At 40.2% G+C, this 25,498-nt stretch overlaps 1 long non-coding RNA gene across 6 annotated transcripts in view; it reads right to left on the bottom strand.

The window, feature by feature from the left end:
- LOC119019548 overlaps window positions 1–24,269 on the bottom strand; it is an 87,863-nt gene extending 63,594 nt beyond the window's left edge. For 3 of the 6 annotated variants that reach the window (XR_005075074.1, XR_005075072.1, XR_005075071.1), the window contains exons 1-2: window positions 24,135–24,269; window positions 23,716–23,901 (exon numbers count right to left, since the gene is read on the bottom strand). This is a non-coding gene — a long non-coding RNA (uncharacterized LOC119019548). Of the gene's footprint in view, window positions 1–6,064; window positions 6,622–13,777; window positions 14,199–17,585; window positions 21,158–23,715; window positions 23,902–24,134 lie in introns of those variants that run through there. The other 3 variants (XR_005075075.1, XR_005075070.1, XR_005075073.1) reach the window with 3 other exon arrangements.
- Window positions 24,270–25,498: the final 1,229 nt, after the last annotated feature.

Raw genomic sequence — 25,498 nt, 5'->3', positions numbered from 1 at the left:
TGTTGGATAAAGGTCTTCAGGCGAGAAGAAATAAATCATGACTGCCAAACAACAAAGACTGCTCAGCTGAAGAGATGGTGTTTTAAACCACACCCGCCAAGACTCTTTTGTAAAACATACATCACATTTTCAGCCTAAATCACGAAAACAAAAAAAAACAAAAAACATCCATTTCCCTTAAGTTGACACGTAACAGGATTTGCCTAAATATGTTTCTGGTATTTCTGTACGGTGGGAAGTCTGCTCTTTGAAACAAAACTGTAGGTAAAATAAAAGAGTGGCAGAGCTGTCAGCTGTTCTGACCACCGCTGATTCCAGAGCTGCCCGGGTCATTTAGCAACATCCAAGATGGCGAGCTGGATATCCGCTCTTTGCCTCACCTGTTCACCCCTCTCTCTCTCTCTCTCTCTCTCTCTCTCTCTCATATATATATATATATATATATATATATATATATATATATATATAAATATTTATTAGAGAGAGATGTTGGTGTAATTGCCTGAGGTCTGTGGCCAAGTTGAGCTGCTTATTTCTGCCCTTAATGGCTTTTTGTAGCTTATTCTTTGTATGAATGTTTTTCCTTAAATAATGTTGAGGGCTGAAATTATACTTTACCTTTTGGGTCTTACTCAAAAACATTACAATTTGTGTTTCCTGTCTTGTACTGTCTTTATGATATCCGAAAGCCCAGATTTAAAGGCTGCGCTTAACTGAACTTGAGACATTCTGCCACCAAGTCTTTGTGTGATTTTATGTCTGTTTCTGTAAAACGTCTGGATTTTATTTGCCATTTTCATATGTGTGTTAGTGTGTGTATTTTCCTGCCTGACTCTAGGTCCAGTGAGATCTATCTGCAGTACCATTTTCATCCCTGTCCCCACTATATGCAGAAATCCATATTGAGTATGCTTCATGGTCAGGTTTGGCCAGTGAGTTCCCCCTGGACGCCAAAATCTCCTTTTTCTAGAGCAACTTATAACGCAATCGGGTGAATGTCAGCTACATTAGCATCACTGTATCCCTACAGCTGTGCAGTCTCAAGCCATATATTGTCCCTAACCTCTTGAAGTACGTTTGTGATGTTTGTCATGCAGTACAGGATGATGTGAGACCAGGTTTCTCCCATTGGGACGCAGGCAAACAAAAGTTTTCAGTGGTTCAGCGTATATTTCCACAGGAGGAAATCCACTGACATCGCAGTCTGTCAGAAAGATTTTTTTTTCCACTGCATGAGTGTTCCGCAGGGGTGTGCATACAAACCCGTAACACCATTTTTCATACATTTCCATGCCATTTTGCCAGATGCAATTCTGTGCCTGGTGTGAAAAAGGCTTTTAGTCCATTCTCTGGTTTTGTCCGTTACCATGGCTTTTCCTCCTTCTCGCCTTCCTTCACTCTCATGGTATCTCCTTTCCATGTTACCTCATTCCATTTTCTCCTGTCTATTCAGTCCGTCTCCCTTTTTGTCTCTAGCTCCTCCTCTCCTTTTTAGTATCTTCTTTATACAGCTCATCCTTTTTTCCCATTAAAACCTCCTCGTCTCTGGTATTTGCTTTATCTTTCACATCTCAATCATATCCCCTTCTCCCTTGCTTGCTCTCTCATGTCACATCACAAAATCACAGAATATTTAAAAAGAAAAAAGAACCCTTGTCCATCATTGTTACTGATCCCCCCAGGTGCAACATTTCTTTGCTGGACAAATTCAATATATTCTGTTTTATTTCTGGCTCCCATCACTTGGTCATCAAGTCAAAATTTGTTGATGGCTAAGGAGTGCGCCTGTTAGTGTGTGTTGCCGTGTGTGTGTTTGGGTTTCCTCAGTTGCAGGAAGCAAAATGGTGGAGGAACATGTCTGGTCCAATCAAGGCTGGTATTTCTCAGTGCACAGCCATTTTTTAGGCTAACTAATAGCAGCCTTTCAGCCCTATAAATCACCAGAACAGAGATAAAAATGAAACCATCACTAAGATGGAGAGGAGAATACCTCGCCGGGACATCATTTTAATACAGGTGTACTGTATGTATCTGTGTGGTGGAACAGGGAAAGTAAAAATATAGAGCTTGTATTCATTTGTATGTATGTGTGTGTTCCAAATATGTGTATTTGAACCTGTGTGAACCAGTATGTGTGACTCTAAAGATGCACGGTGAGCCCCACTGTGAGACCATCTCTTATCTGTCTCGTTGCCACAAAGACGTGATCAGACTACATGCTTCTTTTATTTGCACAGCACATGTTGGCTGTTCAGTTTTATCCTCTCACAGACTGAGATAGTTCTTTCCCAGAAACAGAAGGTATGACAAAATACTACCAGTTGAGCTATAGAGATGGCTATGAATTTCACCAGATGGGCCTTGGTTTTTTTTTGTTTGTTTTTTTGCACAGCCAAAAGATACATTTGCACATTATCAATAGTTGCTTCTTAGCAGCTGGCTGATTTGAAAAGTCTGATTGTAAAGTTTGCTCCACATGTAAAATATAAGCATCTGCAGGTTGGTCAGGCTGGAGGCAGAATAAATGTGTATGGATTATGTTCTGTATGCTCTAAGTCTCAAACAATTGTAAGGGTGTTACAAATTCCATTATGAGGTGATATGTTGATTCTTTGGAGAAAAAAAAGGTACAGTATTTACTAATATCACAATGACTGCAACAAATGACAAAAGCCGCTGTCTAAACTGTCTAGCAGTCGTTCAAGTGAGCTCTACTGAGAGCAGGCCGTTTCTGTGCCTGCACCTTTGAATGCATGAGCTCCATCTGTCAACGCCTGCCTTGTCTACTACACGCCCACGAGATGATGCCACTTACACTAGTGGTAGCATGCGCTAATGTTTACGGTGGATGTATCACTATGGCTTGCCGAGATGCTGTTGTTCAACCATACCAGCTTGACCCAGAAGGAGAGGCTCCTGAAGAAATACAGATTCTGCTGCAGCTGCAGCAGGACGTTTCAAAATGGTTAGTGTGTCTGAATACGTCACTTAGTTTATTTGTATGTGTTGTTACAGTTACTACCATGTAGCTAATGCTAGCTCCTGCAAACGGTAAAGGTGACTTATAGTTCTTCGGCAACTGTAAATACTATCAAAATGTGGCGACACTTACCTTTTACGGGTGTCAGTATCGAGGCAAAGCCAGCTTTGTACTGACCCTCGTGACTGAAGCATTCTGATGTGAAGTGGTTAGCACACACAAACTTACACGAACTGCAGCCTGCACGTTGCCGTTAAAAATGAAACGCAACCTCTGTCTCCTCTGTTCCTCTATAGCTGGGACAGAATATAGGCACTTATGTTGACATATACAACCAACAACAGAGCAATTTACATGTCTAATTCTGAGGGACGACACTGCGCAACACTGCTTTCTTACCACTGGACACACCAAACTTCTCTGGGATGAACGCCCCCCTCTTGGATATCTTTGGGGAGAGGGGAGAGGGGTGAGTGTTTTCGTGCAGAGGAGGCTGGCCCATGAAAACCTCTCCTGTCATTATATAACGACAGGAGCTGAATCTTAACAGCCTGTTGGAGCGCCGTTTTACCAGTGGATGGGCTGCAGAGACCATGCAGGACTTGTTTGCCTTCCTCATTCTGGGAGCTGGTAGGCTCAGGGAGGACCAGTTTATTTATTTATTTAAGTACAAATGCAGTACAGTCTTTGCCGACTATACATTACTACAGTCAATAACACTTTCCACAAAATAATAAAAAAATGGCCCTACAGCTTCCAGCATCACGCATGAGACACTGAACAGTTGGATCTCTCCTCCCCTCTTTTAAATGGCAGCTTCTTGAACATGGTATCTGTGACAGGTGCTTCATGTAAGACCTGCTGCACGTCCGCACATTGCCGTTCAAGCTCCTGGGTCATCGTCTGCTTCGACTCTGTCACTAAAGTGGAGTGCTCCTCTGAGACACTGCAGTGCTCCAACAATTTAGCTTTAAGTGGTGCAATGATGGACACAGTGAGTTTCTCTTCCTCACACATGATAATGGTTGAAGCTAACACTGGTCCAAGAGTCTTCAGCTGCAGAGACAGCATTTGCACCTGAGTTTTCTGTCCACACTCAACCGGTTGAATGATCTGTGTCAGTGGGTGCTCACGTCGCATTTTGGTTTCTTTTCTGGATTTCCAAGGAACTTGATCGTCTGCTTCTCTTTTGGAACTGGAGTAACAACCGTGCTTTGGTGGGGAAAAAAAAAAACCAACACGACCCATCTCATTCGTTCCAAGAGACACGGTGCATGTCAGAAACATCTGATGTGGAGTAAAAAGTGTTCCTCTTGACTACGGATGTGTTGCTGGTGTTTTCTGTAACAAGGACAACTACATTGTTGTGTGAAATCCACCTCCACACACACAGAACATGCCTGAAGAACATTTTTCATCTGTCAGCTGGTATGATGTCTGGTCACAGTTACAGAGGCTTCTGTTTTATATGACAGCCATCCATCCGTAGTGGAAGCAACTTGATCTGAATCCATTCAAGCATGGTTAATCATTTCTTTGTGAATAATGAGACAGATGACCACCTCAGTGCATTTCTTTATGTTGTGACAGATGTCACTGTCACTGCTGTACAACAGAGGAAAACGTGCATAAATAGTCAACACAAAGACAAATGCTAATCAGAGTACTCAGTAGTTTTGTGGTTGTGGCCTGATGAGCCTTTCCAATCTCCGATCTCCCTCAAAGTGCTGTACTTTAAATTTCTGCTTCCAATTGCTTTTTCTTAGATCTTCTACCTCTCAAGTTTTACCATCAGTCAAGTCAACACTATGGTGGTGTTATGAATGTTATTGCAAACGTTTTTGAGAACAACACCGCTGCTCTCCCAAATACAGGCTGCTCTCCCAGAGTGCAAGATTTAACTCAGGTGAAGTTTTGCAGACAGTTTAATGCTCTGAGGCAGATAAGAAACTGTGATACGTGAAGAGTGGTGGTCTGTCCCTCAAGCCCTCCAACCTCCACATAAATGATCTTCTCTGATTTTCAGATTGAATTAAAATCCCCATGTATTCAGCATGGAATTTTGCACTGATGCTTAAGTTTGCCATTTTCAGTATTCCCCTTATTAGGAGAAATGCATTTATTTAGCAAGTTGAATATTAATTTAAGAACGTGTCATTGTCAGGACAAAGTATTTCCATGTGGTGATCATCATCAAGCGTTCAGAAGGGTGAATTTAAATTTCAGTTTCTGCTCGATGGTGCCCCACCACATATAGCTGGTGCCCTGTTAATTTTTAACACCCCGAGTCTGCCACTGCTTGAGGGTAAAATCTCAGGAGCAAAGATGGAGGACTTAATATTCCACAGTTTTAATACATTTTGCTGGGTTCAAACCAGCAAACATTTTCCCTCCTCTGCACCCTACACAGTTTCTCCTAATGCAGCACGTCTCCACATTGAGCGTTTTTTTTTAAGGAATCTGGTGACCTTCTCCACTTTCTCCTTTCTCCAAAGAAGTAGCTTATATAAGTTACTGTTGATTAAAGTTGACATGTTAAGGGTCAACAAAATGTTGTCTTATTTCATAAAGTCACTGTAAATGAAGTGAAATCAGTTGAAACCGTGTGTGCAAACAGCTGCTGGGAGGTAATACACACTTCAGATATACAGAAGCAGACAGGCTTTCACAGCGATACCGCCACAGACTGACACTTTTTTTAAAGGGGAGATATACTAATGATTATAACTTCCAATGTGTTGCCTTTAAATTTAGAATTTACTATGGCCGTTTCGCAAAGTTTGTTAAGCTTATCCTCAACATGCAACAACTCTGGGATATTGTTGTTACTAGTGACTTCACTTATTTTGGTCATGTCTGTGACCCACACACATACACACACACTCATTGTAATTCAGAGAAAATACAGTTTGTAGTCCCTCTGGAAAACATTTTTTGTTAACCTATTTGATTTAACCTATCAAAACACTCATCACATTGAGAATTTCATCCTTTGAGATGAAAATCAATGGTTATAAAGTAACTTGAAACCTGCCTAGTAATTATTGAAATCATTCAAATGAGTGAGTTACTTGAATCAGGCCCATAAGAAAATATATGCACATCACGTGTTCAGTTGGTGTCGATCTCCACTGGCACACAATAGGTTTGTCAGGGGAAAAAAGATAAGTGGTGAGAAAAAAATCATAATAAGCTTGGTAATGTGATTAAAGTGTGCTTTTATTGAAACCATGGGGATTGTGTGTGTGGTTAAATGAGCTTTCATTGCTTACGAGGGACTGTCAAGGCAGTAGCAATAAATATGTTTATAAACTGGATACCTCTGAAGCTCATATAGCCTCAATATAGCACCGCGCAAGGAGACATCAACACACACACACAGTATTTAACAGTGCTACAAGATCAACAGCATTACAGAAATCCCTACACTACATCATAGTCTACTACCTGCACCTAACCTCACACCTTCGTCTTACCTCAACTAGAAACTCTCTTGAGGAAGAGATGCTGGGAAAATGTTCTCACTTGAGAGGATTTTCTTCATCTCTCTATCTCTCCCAGTGGAACTCTCCAAAAGCTGCTACACAAGGCAGGTGGTCTCAGATTTCATATTGCTGATGTCTGTTGTTATTTCATGGAGCCTGTCAAAGGAATTGACTTTATGACTGCCAACTGTACCAGACTCCCCGCAACAGCGACATGTAGTGACAATTATGACAATTGCAAATTAACAAAGGATTGTGTCATATGGCGGGTAATTATGAACCACAAAGACATTGGACTGTTACTCTAAGAGAGACAGAGAGAGAGAAAGAAACAGAGGCTTGTAGAAAAATAAAGTAGATTAATGAAACATGGAGACACATGAATAAACTAACAGACAGTAAAACAGAGAATAGTCGCAGAATTATCTACACCAAATTGTTATTGACAGCAGAGCCAAAATCCATTATCCCTTGCTGCAGCATTTTTTTCAGACAGAGCTGGCCTCTGATATAACAGTAAAACAGTCACATACAATTTTCATGAGAAGGGAGGGGGGTCTTTTATCTGGGAGTTGACTGATGATGAATGAAAATAACTTTTTTTTTTAAGGGAATTCTTAGATTTTCTGAAAGGTAAGTAAGAGACTCTTAAGGACATTGTGTTATTTTAATACTTGGTGACAGGTGTCAGAGCACAAAAACCCTCCCAAAGAACCAGAAACTACAAGCTATGACACTAAGGTGCCTGTGTTCTGTTCACTTTGTTTTGTTTAATAATATCGGGTTTTCTCTTTTTCCTCCCTGACCCCTTCCTCCCATCTTCTTGCCGCCCAAAAAAAGGAGAAAATCTCTGATTCACACATACGCACAAAAGTTTTCCAATATTTCTTCAAGTGTAACAGTCAGTTATCTGAAGTTCTCCAGACAGATTATACGTCTATCAGACATCTCTCCACCTGAGAGCTATTTTACCAGTGAAGCCCCCTCCAAAAGGGGCAGCCACTGATCTTTTCTTGTAACAACTTTGTCAAAATGGCACACAGGCACAGAGGAACCAGCAAAGATGCAACACGTAGGTACCAATAGAAACAGCGATTAGGATTTTCTATCCCCATAACAGCATCAAAAAGTCTAAAAGGTGAAGTGATTAACATGGATCATCTTGTTACAATGCAATGTTCAGCTGTGAAAACTTTGGGTCCTGGCATTCATGTAGATGCCACTTGACATCCACCACCCAACTGAACACTGTTGCAGGCCAAGTACACCCTGTCATGGCAATGCCCCGCCCCCCGAACTGAGACTTTGAGCAGTGACGTAGAGGGACAGTGTCAGTGTTTTTGTGGCGCAGACTGTCGGGCTACAATGTTTGTAAGTGTTGAGATTGAATCCCTTGAACTATCACTGATGTGTCCTGACACACTGCAACAACTGCTCAGGAAAGTCCCAAATATTGTGACGAGTACCCTTTTTCAACCAAACCTAGTGCTGGTTCTGGGTTGGTGCAAGCGCTGCTTCAAAGTTTGTTCAACCTGGGAACCTTTTAAGAATTGGTTAATTTTCCCATGGGCATGAGAGCCTGTAGCAGCATCATTCAGTCACTATATCCATATCCATTTTACAGCATTGCTTGGAACTATTACGGAACTGTGGAACTGGCTTGTTTATTCTCCCAAGATATATTGATTCAAAGGTTATTTGGCTGTCAAAATGCAAATAACTGGATCCAGAGTATGTAATTGCTCCAAAGAATGATCTGAACCACTGTGGTCCAAAAGGGATAAAAGAGCTCAAAGTGTCAACATGGCCTCCTAATTCTCCAGATCTCAATCAGATCGAGACTCAACTTGCCAGAACAAGTCCGATCCATGAATTCCCAATCTCACAACGTAAAGGGCTCAAAAGATCTGCACTGCCAGGACATCCACAAAGGTCCTGTGTTCAAGCCTTAATAGGTTAGAGCCAAGTCTGATCCAAGGTGGGGGCCCCATGTTCCAGCCCATCCAAGGGGTGCTCATTCAGATCTGAGGAATGTGGAGGCCAGGCATTCCCTTGAGCTTTTTGTCAGAATCCCATCCAGCATTTTTTTGGTGTGTGGGAATGTCACTGTCAGGAGAGGTTTTACATTGTTTGCAACACTGTTTATGTGGGTGCCTGTCATGTGACATTAACACAAATGCAGGACTGTTTCCCAACAGATCAGATGATCGATGTTAATCACTTCCCCTGTTGGCGCTTTTAATGTTGTAGCCATTTGTTGTAAACAAAAATAATAGCCTGGTGCACATCCTAAAAGTGGCCCAAATATTAAATGTTGAATAATGTAGTTATTTGCAAGGGCTGGACTTGAAACATTTTTTGACCCAGGTTCTGTATGATTATATGGTAATTAATAAAAAGGATGCATTAGCGTGTGATTGGATTTAAGGCGGAGTTAAATAAGCCCTCCGCCCAACAAAATTTCACCATATTGAGGCCTAAAAAAGTAAGCGATGTCGTAATTCACACAAACTCACAAACTGTAAACTACATACCAGAGCAGCGCTTCAGCTTGTAGTCTGTTAGAGTGAAGCCGTTAAGCCGGGCATACATTATCTGTGTTTTAATTGTTCCAATTAAAATTGTTGTAACTCAAAGTGCAGCTTTTAATCTGCTGGAGCCAGCTGCAAGACTGCAACAAAACAATAAAGGCACACAGGCTTCAACTGAAGTTAAGAGCTGAAGAAGGAAGCAAGTAAAAATGATTTAGCAATTCATGACTAAGAAAAGAGCAATAAGCTGATGAATGGATCACGGTTATTTGGTGTTTGCAGTAAGATATGGAATTGTTACCAGAGGACTGCAAGTGACTGGATGAAAAAAGTGATGACAGGGAAAAGCGTCCCTCATGGCTGGACTTTCAGAAGAGCTTCCAAACATCCCAAATATATCCCAAATAAATTTGACTTTAATAACAATCTTGTGTTCCGCGCGATATTTAATCTATCGCATAGAACATGTTAAACAGGTTAGAAAATGTCACCATTTCTATAACCTTTTGTTTCTATGATTACACACAGGGCAGCTTATCAATGAGACGTTTCACAGGTCGTTTTGCATGACAGTTTGACGCAGATTGTTTAAAACTGAACTCCATCATTTGCCAGAATCGGGCACCTGCATCATGCAAATTGCAGCTGTAAATCTGCAAAATGAAGTGTTGTATTTGAACTTTGACAGAAAAAGCTGCCTACTGTGACAAAAATTATTGCTGTAGTTAAAGTAAAGCACATTAAAAGTTTTAAGCCATCAAGGCTTTTCACGTACTCTGTGAGTGAAGAGGACAAAATTATGTGTTACTGACAGTTATCCCCCAGTGAGCTGAACATTTTTCAACAGAGAATGTTTTTGTTTTTTTTGTTTTTTTAATCAAATGCAATATGTTAGTTAACTTGGCTGCACTTCTCATATACTGTTGAAGGTAGTCAATAGTGTATACATACATCCCTCTCATTTATTTATTTTTCTGCTCATTGCCTCCATCTCACTTTTTATCTCTTGTGGGGTTTTCATGAAGAAAGAGGGTATGAAATTATTTTCAGAAGACAAGTATTCTCTCCACGCACACACACAAAAAGAAATTCAGTAACCATTACAAAATGCTCACTTTTTCATTTTTTCGGTTTTCATTAGTTTCTTTGACTAAACTTTGACTCACTACAAAACAGGAACCACTCCTGTTTTTTTGTCATTTTTTTAACATACAATCCTTCACTGTAAGTTGAGTGACAGTTAAATGCAGCAGCAGTGCATTTTTGGCTATGATCCAGGAAAAGTTATGAAACTTCTTGACGTTATCTTTTTAATTTGTCCCAGCATTTCAGTCTTTGTAATGATTAACAAATAAAAGGGGAGCAGTGGGAAACATCAGACAAGGATTTCTCTCAGGAACCTTATTTCCAATAGCAAACATTCAGGTCGGCCATCATCTCCATGGCAACGATTCTCGTCTACAGTGCTGGATAAACCTTTTAGCTTTGATACGTGGGTCAAAAGAGGAACTACGGCATACCAGTAGAAGAAATTGAAATGAAAATAATGACAGGCTAGAGCTGTCTCAATAGAGGAAATTGGGGTTAATGAGAGTGCAGATTATTTCTATCTACTCCGAACGACACTGGTAAATGGTCTATTTACCCCGGAGAGCTTGGACATACAGGCCTGCACACACAAACACACACACACACGTTCTGCAGGGTCAGAAGATAATGAGGCCTTGTGCCAAAAATGCCTCTAAAAATTCATAACATGGCTGTGAGTGGTAAAAAAATGTGGATGACAATTAGGAGTACCCTCTTGCACATCAGCCTGTTGACGTTTTTGTTGTGTAGCCAGATAAGTGCATGTGCATGGAACAACTGTCTCCTGTGGAACAGTGTTAATTAATGGGACTAGGACAGGGCTTTTCTTAACGGCGTGCTGGAAGAAACGACTGGCGACACAATGTGGAGTCTCGGAAAATATTTGCAGCGCCCCAAATAGCTGTGACGTTGGGTTCAAGAAAACTTGGAACATTGTTGACGCATCTGACTGAGAGAATCAAAGCTCCAAACTCATGAATGCAAAAAAAAAGGTTTGCGCCAACAAAGCCTCCTCTCTCCCACAGAAACCACTGCTCCTGAAACACCACGTCAACATCCGACCTTTAAGTCATGCCTTTGTGACATCACATTAATTCACAAAATGACACATCATTTGTATAATTTATTCCTAGTGGCTAGTTTGGCCACAGCTACCTTGGTTTGGCTAGCTTGGTTTAGCACAGGCTGCTCTGTTGGTGAGAGTGGTGCTGGGTCGGGCATGTGCGAGATGCCCAATCAGAGCAGACTGGGAATCCATGATATGTCTCCTTTAACATTCTGAAAATGATGAATGTGATGCCATGCAAAGGAGTTACCACTGTTGAGCACTCAATAACACAGGATGGATCTGCGGTTGGTCATGTCTGAAAGAGCTACAATATACAGTATCAGAGTATCTCTGGCAAAGACGTTAGAGACAGCGGTGGACTTCAGGAGGAACAAGCCCCTGCCCTCTCCAGTCTGCATTGGTGGGACAGATTTTGACATTGTGGATACAAACAAATACCTGGGTGTGTTGCTGGACAATAAACTGGTCCAGGTTCTACTAATCTATCTGTGTGTGCCATCATCCATAAAATGGCGAAAGGCTAAACAGTTAGAAAGTGGAACAATTATGGGAATAAAAAGTTTCATCTTGAATATATTCAATTTGGGTAAAATCTGTGTAAAAGTTGACAAAGTTCACACCACAAGGAGTCGTGAGGTAGAGACTATGGTAAGTCAGGAGAATCTGTTTTAAGCACCTTCAATTCTTTTCATGAAAATATTCACATTTGGCATCAATGTATATCAAGAATTGTTTCACAAGACAAGAACACCACAATATATTTCCATGTTTTTTTTTGTCCCACCCCTAATTTAAAGTAGAAATATTCATGAGGGATGATACACTAAAGTCTACTTTGTCCTTTTAAACCTTATCATTTAATGGCTGGCACCTTTTGCTGTCCGGAAGGTAAACTTTGGGACACAATGTTAGCATTACTCCAAAATGTTTAAACGCTTGTTATCTGCACGGCAGCGTGCAATTAGAATTCGTCTCTGCCCCTCGAATGTTTGCCACATTTCCCCCCTCCCTTAAACTCAGCTGGAAATGTTAAAGGGTGTTAAATCTCTCTTGAAATGAGGCCAAAGACTGTCAGGGGTGTGTTCTGTGACTGGCAGGTGCCACCCAACAGTGTGGGCTGTTATTACCATTCGTCTGTTATGCATGACACTGTGACAGGGTGCCATCGCGGCTGACGGCGGGGAAGCACACGCACGCACGTCAGCACGCGCACATGTGTGACTGTCACCTGGAACGAGTGTGCGTTATGAAAGGCTTCACTTCAGAGACTGGAGAATCCTCAGATCACTATAATGAAGCAACTCTCACACACACACACACTCTCACAATCCAACATACGGTGAGAGCTGAGATGTGCGAATAAATACAGTGTACTAAATTCGTCACACATGTGTAGCCACAAATTATATCAGCACGTGCACGCACAGATACGCAGGGATATAATAGAGTATGTGTGTACGCGCTCAAATAGAATGTTAAATTAGACACACACCTTTTGAAAAGTTGTCGGGGTATATCATACATGCGTATTGATGTGAACATAAGTCACGATTTAAATTAGATTCCGAGCAGCCCTTTGAAAGGCATCCCAAAAGCAGGCTATTGATTTACCAATCTGTATGCATGGCTTCTCCATAAGAGATGGGTTTCTAATGCAGACACGGTGAGCCCACACATGTTTATCTAAAAATATGGCACGTCAAGCCAGGTGCTCTACACCGTTATCTGTTTCTTTACAGCTCATTATTTTGACATTGAATTGTGTTTTTATTGAAGGATTTTTACGGACATACGGGATCAAAATAAGGTGCACAAGAAGCGCCCTGTGTTGCATCTTTAAGGGCTCCTTAATCTTTCATGTTTAAGGAAAAAGCTGCAGAAGGAATTTCAATTTGTGTCAGGTTTTGATAAATAGGAGTGTGTGGAGTCAGTGTACACGTAGATTTCCACGCAAGTGGTTTGACTGTGGTATCACAACTGCACAAAACTGGTAAAGAAGAATGATGACATATTAAAAAGAGTGCAAATGTAAGCAAAAGCTGATCTAAGTACCAGCTATGTGATTTTTTTCTAACATGATTAACATGCTCTTCTTCGTGATCATCAATCCAAAATTGTGTTTTCCATCTGACCCCATAGATTCCAGCTCGCAAAAATGAGATTCCAACCACTTGTTATTTGCATTTTCAAATGTCACCAGTAATGTCAGTGTTTCTCCATGATGCAACAAGCATTTTAAGGTGTTTCACTCAAAAATCTTGGCTGCACCTTATTAAAGTGTTCATGAAAGTTCATGCATGGTGAGCCAACAGATCTGATAAACTCTTTTTTTTTTATTTACCAAACATGAGTTTGTATGAGCTATATTAATAAATAGACACTAATTGGGCATGTTTTGAATTAAGCTGTGGTGTGTTTTACATTTTGTCTTTTTGATCAGATCATGTAGCTAGAAAAATAACAGCTGTGGGTTTTTTTTGTTTGGCACTCCCCAAAATTGAACCGAGCCCAGTCTGATGCTATGGGGGGTATCGAGCCCCTGTTTGACTGTTGATGGACGTGCATAATCGGTTTCAACGTGTTACCGAGTGCACCTGCAGTGTCGAGACACTTTGATGCTGTTTACCTTTTACAATATACGGTTGTTTATTTATTTATTTTCTTCTTCTATGCTTGACTTCTGCAACTTATGTCATATGTGATTTGGTGCAAGGTGGATGGCAAGAAGTGGAAGAGAAATGTTTCAGTTGATTTCAGTTGTTTTGGGTTTTTCATTTTTTTGTTCATAGAAAACCAGGGTGAAATTCCCTCACATAAAACACATCTGCAAATATTTTTGGGACAACTCTTATTCTAGTTTCATTTCTCATGGTACAATTACGCATGCACACATACTGTAAATTATGGAAAAATGAGGAGAAATGGTGTCCATTTGTGTTCCGTCGATGTTGTTATGCAACGCTGTCTTGGTCTAGATGGGGTCTTGTCCCGCCTCGGTCTTGTCCTGCCTTGGTCTTGGTCTTGACACGGTCTTGGTCTCGTCTCTGTCTCGATAAAAGTTAGCCTTGGTCACAACTTGGTCTCACTTTAGTTGGTCTTTATCACAACACCACTTATGATTTAAAGGCGTGTCTTTCCTTCAGTTGTAGGAATATTAACAAATGCTGTCGTCTCTAATGTGGCAAAAGGGTTCCTGTTATGCAACTATTATCACATTTTGTCTTTTCAACCGTCTGAGTTTACTTCTGTGTAACTGGCCTTAATTTAGTTTTACTTCAAACTCATCAAGAAAGATTTGTTTCTTTTAATGCAAGTGCCATAACAGCAGGATTTTGTTTTTCCATGAACTTTAAGAGAGGGTGTATCAAAATTGATTGTTTTTTATAGGTTAACACTGTTTAGTGTGGGAATTTGTGGGTTGAAAAATACAACTTTTGAGGTATTCAGGTAAGATTCTATAGAGTGTAAGAGACTACATAAAGTGAAATAAAAGTGAAATAAAGCAGACAAAAGAGAGTCAGGAGAGGAAGGAATCAAGTCAAATAGGAGACAGAAGGCAAACTGCCATTGAATGTATGGCCGGGCCTTCTCTGTTCAACTTCTTGTACAGTGTCATATTGTCGAAGTTGCTGAATATGAATCAAGGTTGCTCTACAAGTTTATAGGCTGAGGGCTTCTGCACAACAGAAGAGAATGAATCGAGCCTTATGGTTGAGAGTGTCAGTACATTGTAGAGGTAGGTCCTGCTGTTGGAGAGGTTTGAGAAGTTGCACAGCTGTTTTGTGTGAGGACAATGCGAAACACTGAACTCACTGGAACTAGAATTTTCTGTTGCACTTTACTTTAAAATATGGTTTCTTAGAAAAAGATGTCTATGTTTCTCAAACTATCAGAAAAGCGTTGGTTGTGATGTCTGTGCTGACACTAAGTCATTTGATCCGCACCAACAATGAAACATATTAAATGATTTCCAGCTCTTCTCACCATCGTAATCAATTGTACTTGCCCTGGATCCAAGCAGACAACATCATATTTAGTCTCCGAATCTTTCGACAGATGCAGTGAAAAGGTAGAAGTAATTTGTACAGAACAGGCTGTTTTACCAGCATATTCTCTGGACAGGGCGTGGGCACCTGTAGATTTATTTTCGATTCAACGCAGGATCACGATGTGAGCCATTATCTGTGACATGCCTTGGATGTAAACACGCTCCATCTCTCCATCTAAGAGAGATGTGTAGAGAAGCGCAGAGTGACAGGAGATCAAATGTCTTCTGTATTCAAGGGAAAGGTCACAGACAGTCATACACTGACATTTATATTCACACTGTGTCCATTAATAATGACGATGACAACAAAATTACCATCAGTGACAATACAATCCGACATTGATTGTGCGTGTATGTGTGTGCGGAGGAGCCTGGGGTGTGTTTGTTGTACGTTAGCATGAGAGCAGGTGGTTTAATTAAAAAGTTGTTGATATCACGCTGCTTTCCAGACTTGTTTGATTATAGGTGGAAGTTTGCATCATAAACAGCACCACCCGAGCCACCGGTCGGGAGTTATTACCGAAGTTCAACAAAAACACTGAGCTTTGATTTCACACCAGCCTCTGTGGCACCGTGGCCTCTCCCTCCTCCACGTGTGTTCCTCCCCATTCACCCGGCGCTAACTATCACACCTTTTCAGGAGCTTTTTTTTCCCTGCAGAGCACTCAAAATCTGGTGCACTCAGGCGTCATGTGATCAGTCGATTTATAACTCATTAATAGAGTGTCAAAGTCCTCTCCAGCTGAAATGATCTTTTAACTATGTTTTAAAACAATGTAAACTATCAATGCATTGTTTAACCCTGTTTTATGTCTCTTCCTATTGAGACTCTTAGCACAAATCGAAACAACGAATCCAAAATCACCAGAAGAAAATGGCAGCAGTTATATTTCTCCATTTTGAGACCACAGCTGGTGACGACAGTGACTCTCCTTCAATTAAAGTGTCTACTGAAGCTTCCAAATCACGTTTTGATTTTATGATGAAATATTCAACTTCAATAAAATGATTCTATAGCAATGCTGATGATTTTTACAACACCTTTTTACAGTGCATTGGCATGAAAGTGAGAATGATCGTGAGTAATTTGTTTTTTACGATGCTTTTAGTTTGCGGCTAGTATGTCCAGTTAATACAGGTTCGTGCTTTCTTTTGTGTGATGCAAACACAGAAGAACCACCACTTTTTTTTGGCAGTAAAAATGTGTTTGTGTGGAAATATATTCAATCCAAATATAGACTGAAGCAGAAAAGTTGGTTGGATAAAAACACTTTCTGAAATTTTGACATTTTGGAAATAATTACATCTATCTGTCCTTAAATAAATGTTTACTTCCAAAGCCTGAACTACTTGAAATCGCACAAGATTGAAATCCTCCTATGCAGCCACTTAAATTTACATCTAACCCTAACTCTTTTCAAAAATACAAAAAAATTAAGGAGTAGCCTCATCTTTCTCTGCAACTGTGCAAAAGTAGTGGTTTTATAAAAAGACATGGATTTGAATGTCATAGTTTTGAATGAGGCTTCAAAAGCTTCAAACCATTCAGTACAGCCCTGGAAAACAGACTCAGGAACAATGTTGTGTCGCAACATGAAGATGTAAAAATGTAAAGATCAATTCTTATCACTCTCTTCTTAAGTTTGAGGGGGGATTTTTTTCTTTTAAAGTATTGACATTTTAGACTAACCAACTGAAAATCTGTTCTCGAATAAAGCAGAAAGCAGTATATGTGTAAATGTCACTGGTATAAAAGTTCAGTAAATTGCTTTAAAGGAGCATGGAGACGGCTTGAAAGATGACATTTTTGTTTTAATACTGGTGCTATATGAACAGTACCCCTCCATTCCTGACTGATGCTGGTTATCGGCCTTGCCAAACCTTCTGGGCTTTTTAAACTCTAATCCAACAGAAATGTGTGTGTGTTTTTTAGTACTACTGCAAGCATATCACCATTTTGCTTTCAAGTAATTCAGCATGACATCACGTTTGCTAAAAGCAGCTAATGTTTGAGCTCTTACATCTTTATTATGACATACATGACAAATCGTAAACTGGCTTACAGAAACCCATGTAATATGTCGCATCTACGCTTGTCACCATTTTTTGGCAATCCTTCTGGTGACTTTTTTTTTTTTTTTTTTTTTTAAACTCCAGGTCTTGACCTGGAGTACTGACAAGCGAATTAGATGCAGAACTTGTGGAAACATATCTGTGCAGGAAAGGGCATCGGTGGAACTGTGCTGATTTGTTGCCGACACCAAGTCAGAGTCTTCAATATTTTAGATGCCAGTATCATCGATGCAGGCCCTGTGGCACAACAGCTGTATCTGTTTCCAGTCAGACACGTGCTGGTTAGCATTCTTGGTCGTCAATACAGGAGTGATAAACAGGAAATATTGAGTGCTATGACACAAATTGCTTTGTACTTTATTTTCAGCTTTCAGCTTGTTCATCACAGTGAATATTTAAATAATGTCCTTTACATCTGTCGTGACTGCGAGACATAAATCATTACTCAGGGTTGAAGAAAACTACTTCTGACTCTGTTATTCAACTTGGTTTTCATGTTCCAAAGAAAAAAAAAAAAAGAGAATAACATCGCAGTCATAAGTAGCACAACACTCTTACATATGTGCAATTACGGAAGATCTTGACTGAACTTGTACCTGCAGAAGTGGATGAATTACCCCGGCGGTTACATTTTAGCATCTGGGCGATAATCTGTTTTTCTTCCTCTCACTATCTATTGAAGCAGCTTGTTGTTTTGAAAGGACTGACCTTTCTCTTAATAAGCGCTGTGTGTGTGTGTGTGTGTGTGTGTGTGTGTGTGTGTGTGTGTGTGTGTGTGTGTGTGTGTGTGGGAACAGTGTGTGGGAACAATGTGACCTGTGCATGCCTGTTAAGAGCTATGTTTACATTTAAACTCTTTTAAAACTTAAAACAAAACAAACATAATTATTTGTTAATAATCAGCCACCAAAGAAATGCAAATAGTTGACGCTGACAGTGAGAAAGGAATGGTGAAAATAAGGATTTGTTGTAATCAGGAAAAGGATATTGAATGACAAAGTATATAGCAAAGAAACACTCAGACATGCATAACAGCAGCAGAAATTAATACGGGTACTTTATGTATACTGCATTCTCAGCATCCGTCTACTGTCCATTATTGTTCAAGTGGAGATCTAGATGATATGAATTTGAGGTAGAATGTCCACTCAGTGTTGTCGTAAGGCAGCAGTTGTGTATTAGCTCACCACTATTAGCCGCTGTTGCTCTGACATGACTCTGCAACTGCTTCACCCTGCAGAGGAAACTGTCTCCCGTCACCACCAACATACATCCTCATGCTAGGTTTAAGAGTCCTTGTCTCCATGCCATGTGTCCATAATTCAGCTTTGCTCAGCCTCATATGTATAAAACAACATTGGCCGACAAGCCAAGGAAGCTAAGCCATGAAAACTGTGTATAAAAACGTCATGAACTGAGAGAAACAGCTGCCCGCTGGAAAAGAAACACTGCTGCCACAAATGTAAATGAACGCCTTAGGTTCGCCAAACTGAGTTGGTTTTATTTAAGGAATAATAAATGTGATGTGGAGATGCAATGTTGGTGCGCTGAGCAGCAACATCCTTCTTTTAATTCCCCTTTATGCACATATCACAAACAACAACAACTCCTACCCTACGGCAACTCAGAGGGGAAACGCCACTTAATTGCACTTGCTGCTGGGAAATGGTTTGAATAACAATGTTATGATGGTCAGGGATTAGTAGTCCATGGCTGTCAGCCATCAGCAATGGAAGATTGCATTGTTCATTGGCCCAACCCTAGTACATACTTATTCATTGTCATACATTAGGCTAACCTATTCCAGTCACTATGATGCCAATCACCTATTTTCTCTGGCCAACCTACCACTGCTGGGTGAACGCATCAGTCAGTGTTCCTGGCAAGTTGCCACCGACACCCAGTGTAGATCTTTGGTATCATTGTGTTGCCTCATTTGGCAATAGACAGAGATTGATATTTACATGAAAATCTTATTTTTCTTATTTAAAGATTTTTACTTCAAATGCAAAAATATAAATCTCTCTAAACAAGCAATAGAAGATAATTATGTCTTAATATTAAGAAAAAAAGGACAAAGCAAATAGCGTGAAAAGAAAGGTGAAGAAAAGCAAAATTATGCGCAGAAGAATGCAGGAAAGAATGAGTCATAGAAAACTGGGTGAACAGACCAACGCTAAGAAGTAGAGTACAGCTATTAAAAAGTGAGAGAAGTGAGCAGGATGGGAAGTCAGTCTCCAGTGTTGAGTCAAGAGGACAAGGAGAGGAGAGGGGGTGAGTGAGCAGCAGAAAAGTGCTGAGAACAAATGAGAAAAGGAGCGAGGGGGAAAAAATCAGCAATGTGAGAGAAGCAGGGAAAGAGCTGAAGAATGTCTTGTCAATGAAAAAGAGCAGAATCGAAACACAAATGGCGGGAATGGTGCCACTGCAACAGAGACAGAGAAGGAGCAGACCAGTGCAGTATTAGCTCATTTGTTCTCTGAGGTCTGGAAAAAGAAGCAAAGCTGCATTTTGGAAGTGTGGCAGCATCAAATGACAGTGAGAGAGAAAGTTTGGGGACTTGTTTGTGTTTAGCAAGGAAATGTGTGACCTAATAACAGTGCACAGCTTTGAGCACAGTTGGGGCAGGAGTGCAAATAGTGATGTGCGATACTACTGATTCCCTCACCAAGTAAAACCAATAGCGGTAAGATTCTGACACATTTAAACAGACAGCATTCTATTGTCATATGTAGCTCCACACATGATTGCTTTTGTTGTCATATTCAATGTCAAGTCTATCTCAGTGGCATCTCGTGTATTTACGTCGTAGTGGTTTGCATATGACTACGACGGGCGCAGTAATTAGTAGCTGTAGACAAAAACCTGGAGATGGCGTGGTTACTGTCCCTCTGTTCCTGTTGATGATAAATTAAACTTTTACCCAAAAATAGCAATGTTTAGTTATTAATCTTCGTACTGATATATCTGTCTCAACACGAGCATATACCCTCTTGAGGCATTGAATGATCCTTTTGAATTTCAACTATAACTAGCGTGATATTTTTTGAGAGAACACAAAAAAACTTACATTTACACTATTTCCACAAAACTTGGATGGAGGATGGGTCCCTGCCCAGGACAAGGGACAGTTTTTTTTGTTTGTTTGTTTGTTTTTTTCTCACTTCATTAATAAAACATTGTTCCAGCATTGTCTTTATGTTCTCAGGTATTAATACATGGATATTGATGAAAAAAATCTGGTAAATTTCGATGGATAAGCAGTTATGAGTGGTTTCAAATTTAAAGTGATAAAGGGTAAAGGAGTTTGATAGGTTTGATTGAATTCAAGGGGACTACAGAGCCTCAGTAGAGGTAAGTGATCTACTGACTGCCAATCTAGTCCGTGCATGTGAGAGTGTGCATACATTTATGTGAGTTGGATTTTTGGGCCTTCATGATGTCTTGTATAATATATGAATATGGGAAGCATGAATATTCAGTGTGTGCATGTGTTTGTGAGAGTTTTAGGTGAGTGTTGCTGGGAATTACTTAGTTGTCTGAGCATCTTGAAAAACTACAGTGTTGTAGCTCTTGTGAAAGTCTTCCATTTATGCATGTGCGTGTGTCTGACTTAGGCCTATTTCTGCCTCTGTGTGTTTTTTGTTTTTTTTCCTGTGTTTGTACATGCGTACATCTTCATATGTGGGTTAATGTGGACAACAGCTCTCCACAGTTATGGGATATTGATGGGACATAAACATGATGTCCTCGGACTACAGTGCCCTGGAGGGCCATAGAACATGAGAAGGCCCTCACATTACAGCCCACCAACGACAGCAGCAGTCATCTACCCCATGCATCCCTGCAGCCGCTGACATGCACAGCCTCAGGAAAATACATCTATGTGAACACAAACATAGACTGTATATATGAAACCTGCATCTATCTCGGATGGGTGCTATGAATTATTCCTTCGGTAAATACACAAATGACAAAATAAGTTGATTTCTATACCATCCATCATAACTTCACGCCGTCTGTGGCTCAGTATACATGCAGAATATAGTATAGTACACTACATCCCACGCTCTCTGGTCTCTGGCAAACACTAATTACCTTGATAAGAGCGTTGAATGCAAGTGGGCAGGAAACATATATATTTTTAAATCTCAAGTGGCATTTTAGAGTGAAAGTGTGCATGAATCATAAAGTCAAACACATGCTCGAAATAAAACCAGAACCAATTGTGGTCACGGTTCTGCACATGTAGGTGAATTACACAGTCAGCTTTGAGCCACTGTGCAGCTTTATAGGCACTTCAGGGGTTAACCCTGCTATGAGTACTCACTATGGATACAGTGTGTCTCATTATCAAGTGGTATATAATTACAGTATATATTGCTGATACGGACAACCTGCAATCTAAGGCAATCTGTCATAATTGGTAGGTAGCATTTGTGAAAACATGCTTACACAATAGCTGGAGTTATTCATCATTTTCAGTTGTTCAGATTTTCCCACAGTGTTTTATTTCTTTGCCCTTTATGTTTAACCTTTTGCCTGATACTGTATTATATTCCATGAAATCCTAAAACAGAAGAACACCACATATAATACAGGGGTATATATCTGTAAATTCTGTCAGTTCTCCCATCCAATTATTCAACTCTTTTACTAGAGCTCAGTATTTCTAGTCTTTGAATTAGCCCTGGGTTGGAATACTGTGAAGCCGCCGACTGAATACACGTAAGCAGTCGAAGCAGCGTGTGATGTTCTTCCTTTTCAGGATACCTTTGTGTATCTGCAAATTCTCACAGCTCTCGGGGCCCACGAGACCTCGGGGTCCCATTTGAAACCCACAGCTACATTTCAACAATACAGGCAGTCAATTACCATTCCCGTTTTACATTTTGCTGACACTGTTAATCTGGCGTGATTTATGATAGCAATCAAATGCTGCATTCACAGTGCAGGACGCTGTGCCTTAAATCCACTCATGCCACTTTCTGTTGCGATTTAGACAACATTGTGATTATTATTTAATCTTTCCGAGACCAGGTGCTGCATGTAGGGTCTACTGATGTCCAAGTGTGTCTATGGGTGTCTTTTGGTAACTCCAACAGCGTTCAAATGTTGTTGCAGACCATTTTCAAGGTATGCTGCGGTAGAATAAATGACTTGACATGTTCATTCCTTATCCTCCCTAGTCTCATACTTTGGTGTCATTAAAAATGATATTTAGATTTGATCTCAGGTTTGATGCTTGTCAGACTATAACATGTTGTGACATTATAATAAAGTGTTAATTAAATCAAAGTGAGAGAAAACCCCTCTGTTTTCATTGTGTTAAGGGTCATTATAACTGGTCACAGTGATACTTTGCCTCAAATCTTATTGCTTCCGTACAAAATCAACACTAGCTCAACACAATACTAAATACTAACAAACACTACTATGACACAACACAATTTCCTTCCTGCTGCTTATTTATCAAAAATGTAGTCGAAATGTGAAAAACTGAACTGTTCTCAGCTTTTCTTTTTTTTTTTTTTTTAAACCACAAAGCGAACACTCTCCATCCACCCTTTGCCTGCCGCTGATTTATTACAATAAGAGAAGTGCGTTTTTAAAAGGGGGCATTGCGTGAACCTGCCTAAACATGATGTGCCATTTCTAGCTGGCATATCTCGTTTGATATATCATGCCTACGTAATGTGCCAGACTGAGGTCATACTTCCCATCAGCGCCGTCCATTTATCAAAGCATGGCATGCCTTTTAAGATTTTTAAAGCTTTTATATTTAACCTCAAGCTCCAGTACAACATATGAAAAAAAGTGAATGTTGCTTAAACATTATTCATTTAGACACCTTTATCTGTAATATGTTTCAACCTACAAATACCATCACGATTTCAAAACATTCTACAGATGTTCTGCAAGGTGACAGATGTTGACAGAATGTCAGGGATCAAATTTGTCACGGCTGTTTACCATCCGCAAAAAGTTCTATCAATCAAAGACTTAATGTATGGGAACTTGGTACCTTTTAAATATTGACTGCAATAACCCTGGACCCAGTAGTTGTGAAACTTCTCCAGTCTCACAATAACCCTAACCAAGATAGAACCGACTGCATGCTTGAGTTACGTGTGATTGGTCAAAGACTGCAACAGCTACAAACCATACAGTCTGCGGTGTGGTGCTGGCGGTTCAGCATGCTGAGATGCCCCCAGAATGTTGAAATGAAAATATGGCTAACTACATGCCTGTTGTAACCCAGGTCCCATGTAGTTAGAGAAAAGCTAGAGTGGTTAATACAATGAGACTGGGCCTGGGCTAGTTGTAGGAAAACACAACTATTCTATATGCAACTTAAACCATGTATGTATGTGTAAAGTGTTATGGCCACTGAGCTCAAAATAAAAAGCACGTGCACAATGGTTTCAGTTAGTACTCACGAATCCAATGTTTGTTAGTGGGGATAGAGGGGGACAAACGATGGCAGTCTCATGAGGGCAATGGCAGTCACAGTTCAAGCACACAGCGTGGGCAATGGCGCACAGCAGCGAAGTCACAAGGAAGAAAAACAGCAGGGCCGTCTGTTGGAAACCCGTCTCGACCTCTCCTTCTCCACCGTCAGCCTCCTTTAAGCATATTACCATAAACTGAGCCACAATATCAAACACTATCTCTTGTTGAATTGGCCTTAGTTCGCTTTAGCTTAAGAAACACCTTAATGCAAAACTATGACACACAGGCACATTAGCACTGTATACTGCCGCTAGCTAGCACGCCGCTAACCGCGTTACACATCCAGTCTCTTTACACTATAACAGCTAGATATAGCACAAAATACAGGCATACACCTCATATTCACCTCTTGCAGGTCACACAGAAGTTTATATGAGGATAACAAGCCGTCGACTTCCACAATAAAACATAAACGCTCTCCACAACACGATACCTCCGTCTTAGATCTCTGGTCGACAGCGTCTCTCTCTCTCTCTCTCTCTCTCTCTCTCTCTCTCTCTCTCTCTCTCTCTCTCCTGTCGCATGCGCACTACGCACCAAACTAACCTGCGCCACTAATCCCGCCTCTTACACAGTGAATTTACTCTGATTGGCTCATGGGTTTGATATCAACCAAAAGAAACACAGGAATGAAATGATTGACATAAGACAGGTAACAAGTTAGATTACACACGAGTCTACACTGCTAATTCATCTCTCCTTTTCTCCTAGATCACAGATATTTCATAAACTTAATGAACTTAAACCTTTTTTTGAAAATATTTACCTTTTAACTGCAAATGGTCTAATTTATTAAACTGTACACATTATATTTATACTTTATATCCAGCACATATTTAAACCATTAGTTTTTAATATTATGAACCTCCTCTTCAACATTTGATTGTACTTAGAGATGAATTTTATACACTGTAACCCAAATGATTTTATACAGGGCTATACTGTGAATGCATAAAAACCAGCGTGTCAAATACAGCAGCCTTGTCAGTGGCCCTAGGCTTCCAAATTTGATGCTGTAGTTACCCATGAACATGATCCTGTCCTAAACCTAGCCAGGGACTTTTGGTACCTAAACCTAACCAGATAGTTTTGGTATCTAACCTTAAAGCAGTGATGATTTGATGGCGGTTTTGATGGCGGTTTCTTGCTGGAGGCATAGACTGCAGTGTATTGTTATTGTGTGGTCTTTTCTGAGGTTGCTAAAACTACATAAGCTAGCGGTTGGAAAACTTGATCTCCCAAGGGGGGGTCTTACTCGGTGTCACGGTGTGTTAGACTATTCATTGAACATACACCGGAATATCCCTTTAAGTTGATAGTTTTAGTGCCTGATGCTGTTTTTGGTTATATGTAAGTACCAAAACTACGGTATCAAACTTGGTATCGGTATCAACTATAGGGTACTGGTATTGGTATCATTTTTTGAAACAATATCCAGCCCTTGTAACCTGAGAGAACAATTGTCTGAGATGCTGTCAGAGAGTGAATTCCTCTTATATATAAACTGACGCCAGTATTTAACTTATATTCTGACGTTGTCTGTGATTATACTTTTTAATAATCCACCTTCAAAACAAAATTTTCTTTGGTCTGTGTTCACTTGCTTTCTCAAACATAACTTGCTCTAATACATCAAACTGATTGCACAAACTCGCACATAAATCCATTCAACTTGAGCTCTGAGAGTTTCCATAATGAAAAAGAATTGTT

Source organism: Acanthopagrus latus, chromosome 5 (genome assembly GCF_904848185.1).
Source record: "Acanthopagrus latus isolate v.2019 chromosome 5, fAcaLat1.1, whole genome shotgun sequence".
Lineage (NCBI taxonomy): Eukaryota > Metazoa > Chordata > Actinopteri > Spariformes > Sparidae > Acanthopagrus > Acanthopagrus latus.
Note: the sequence above shows the minus strand (reverse complement) of the source record. Positions and strands in the feature narration are given on the sequence as shown.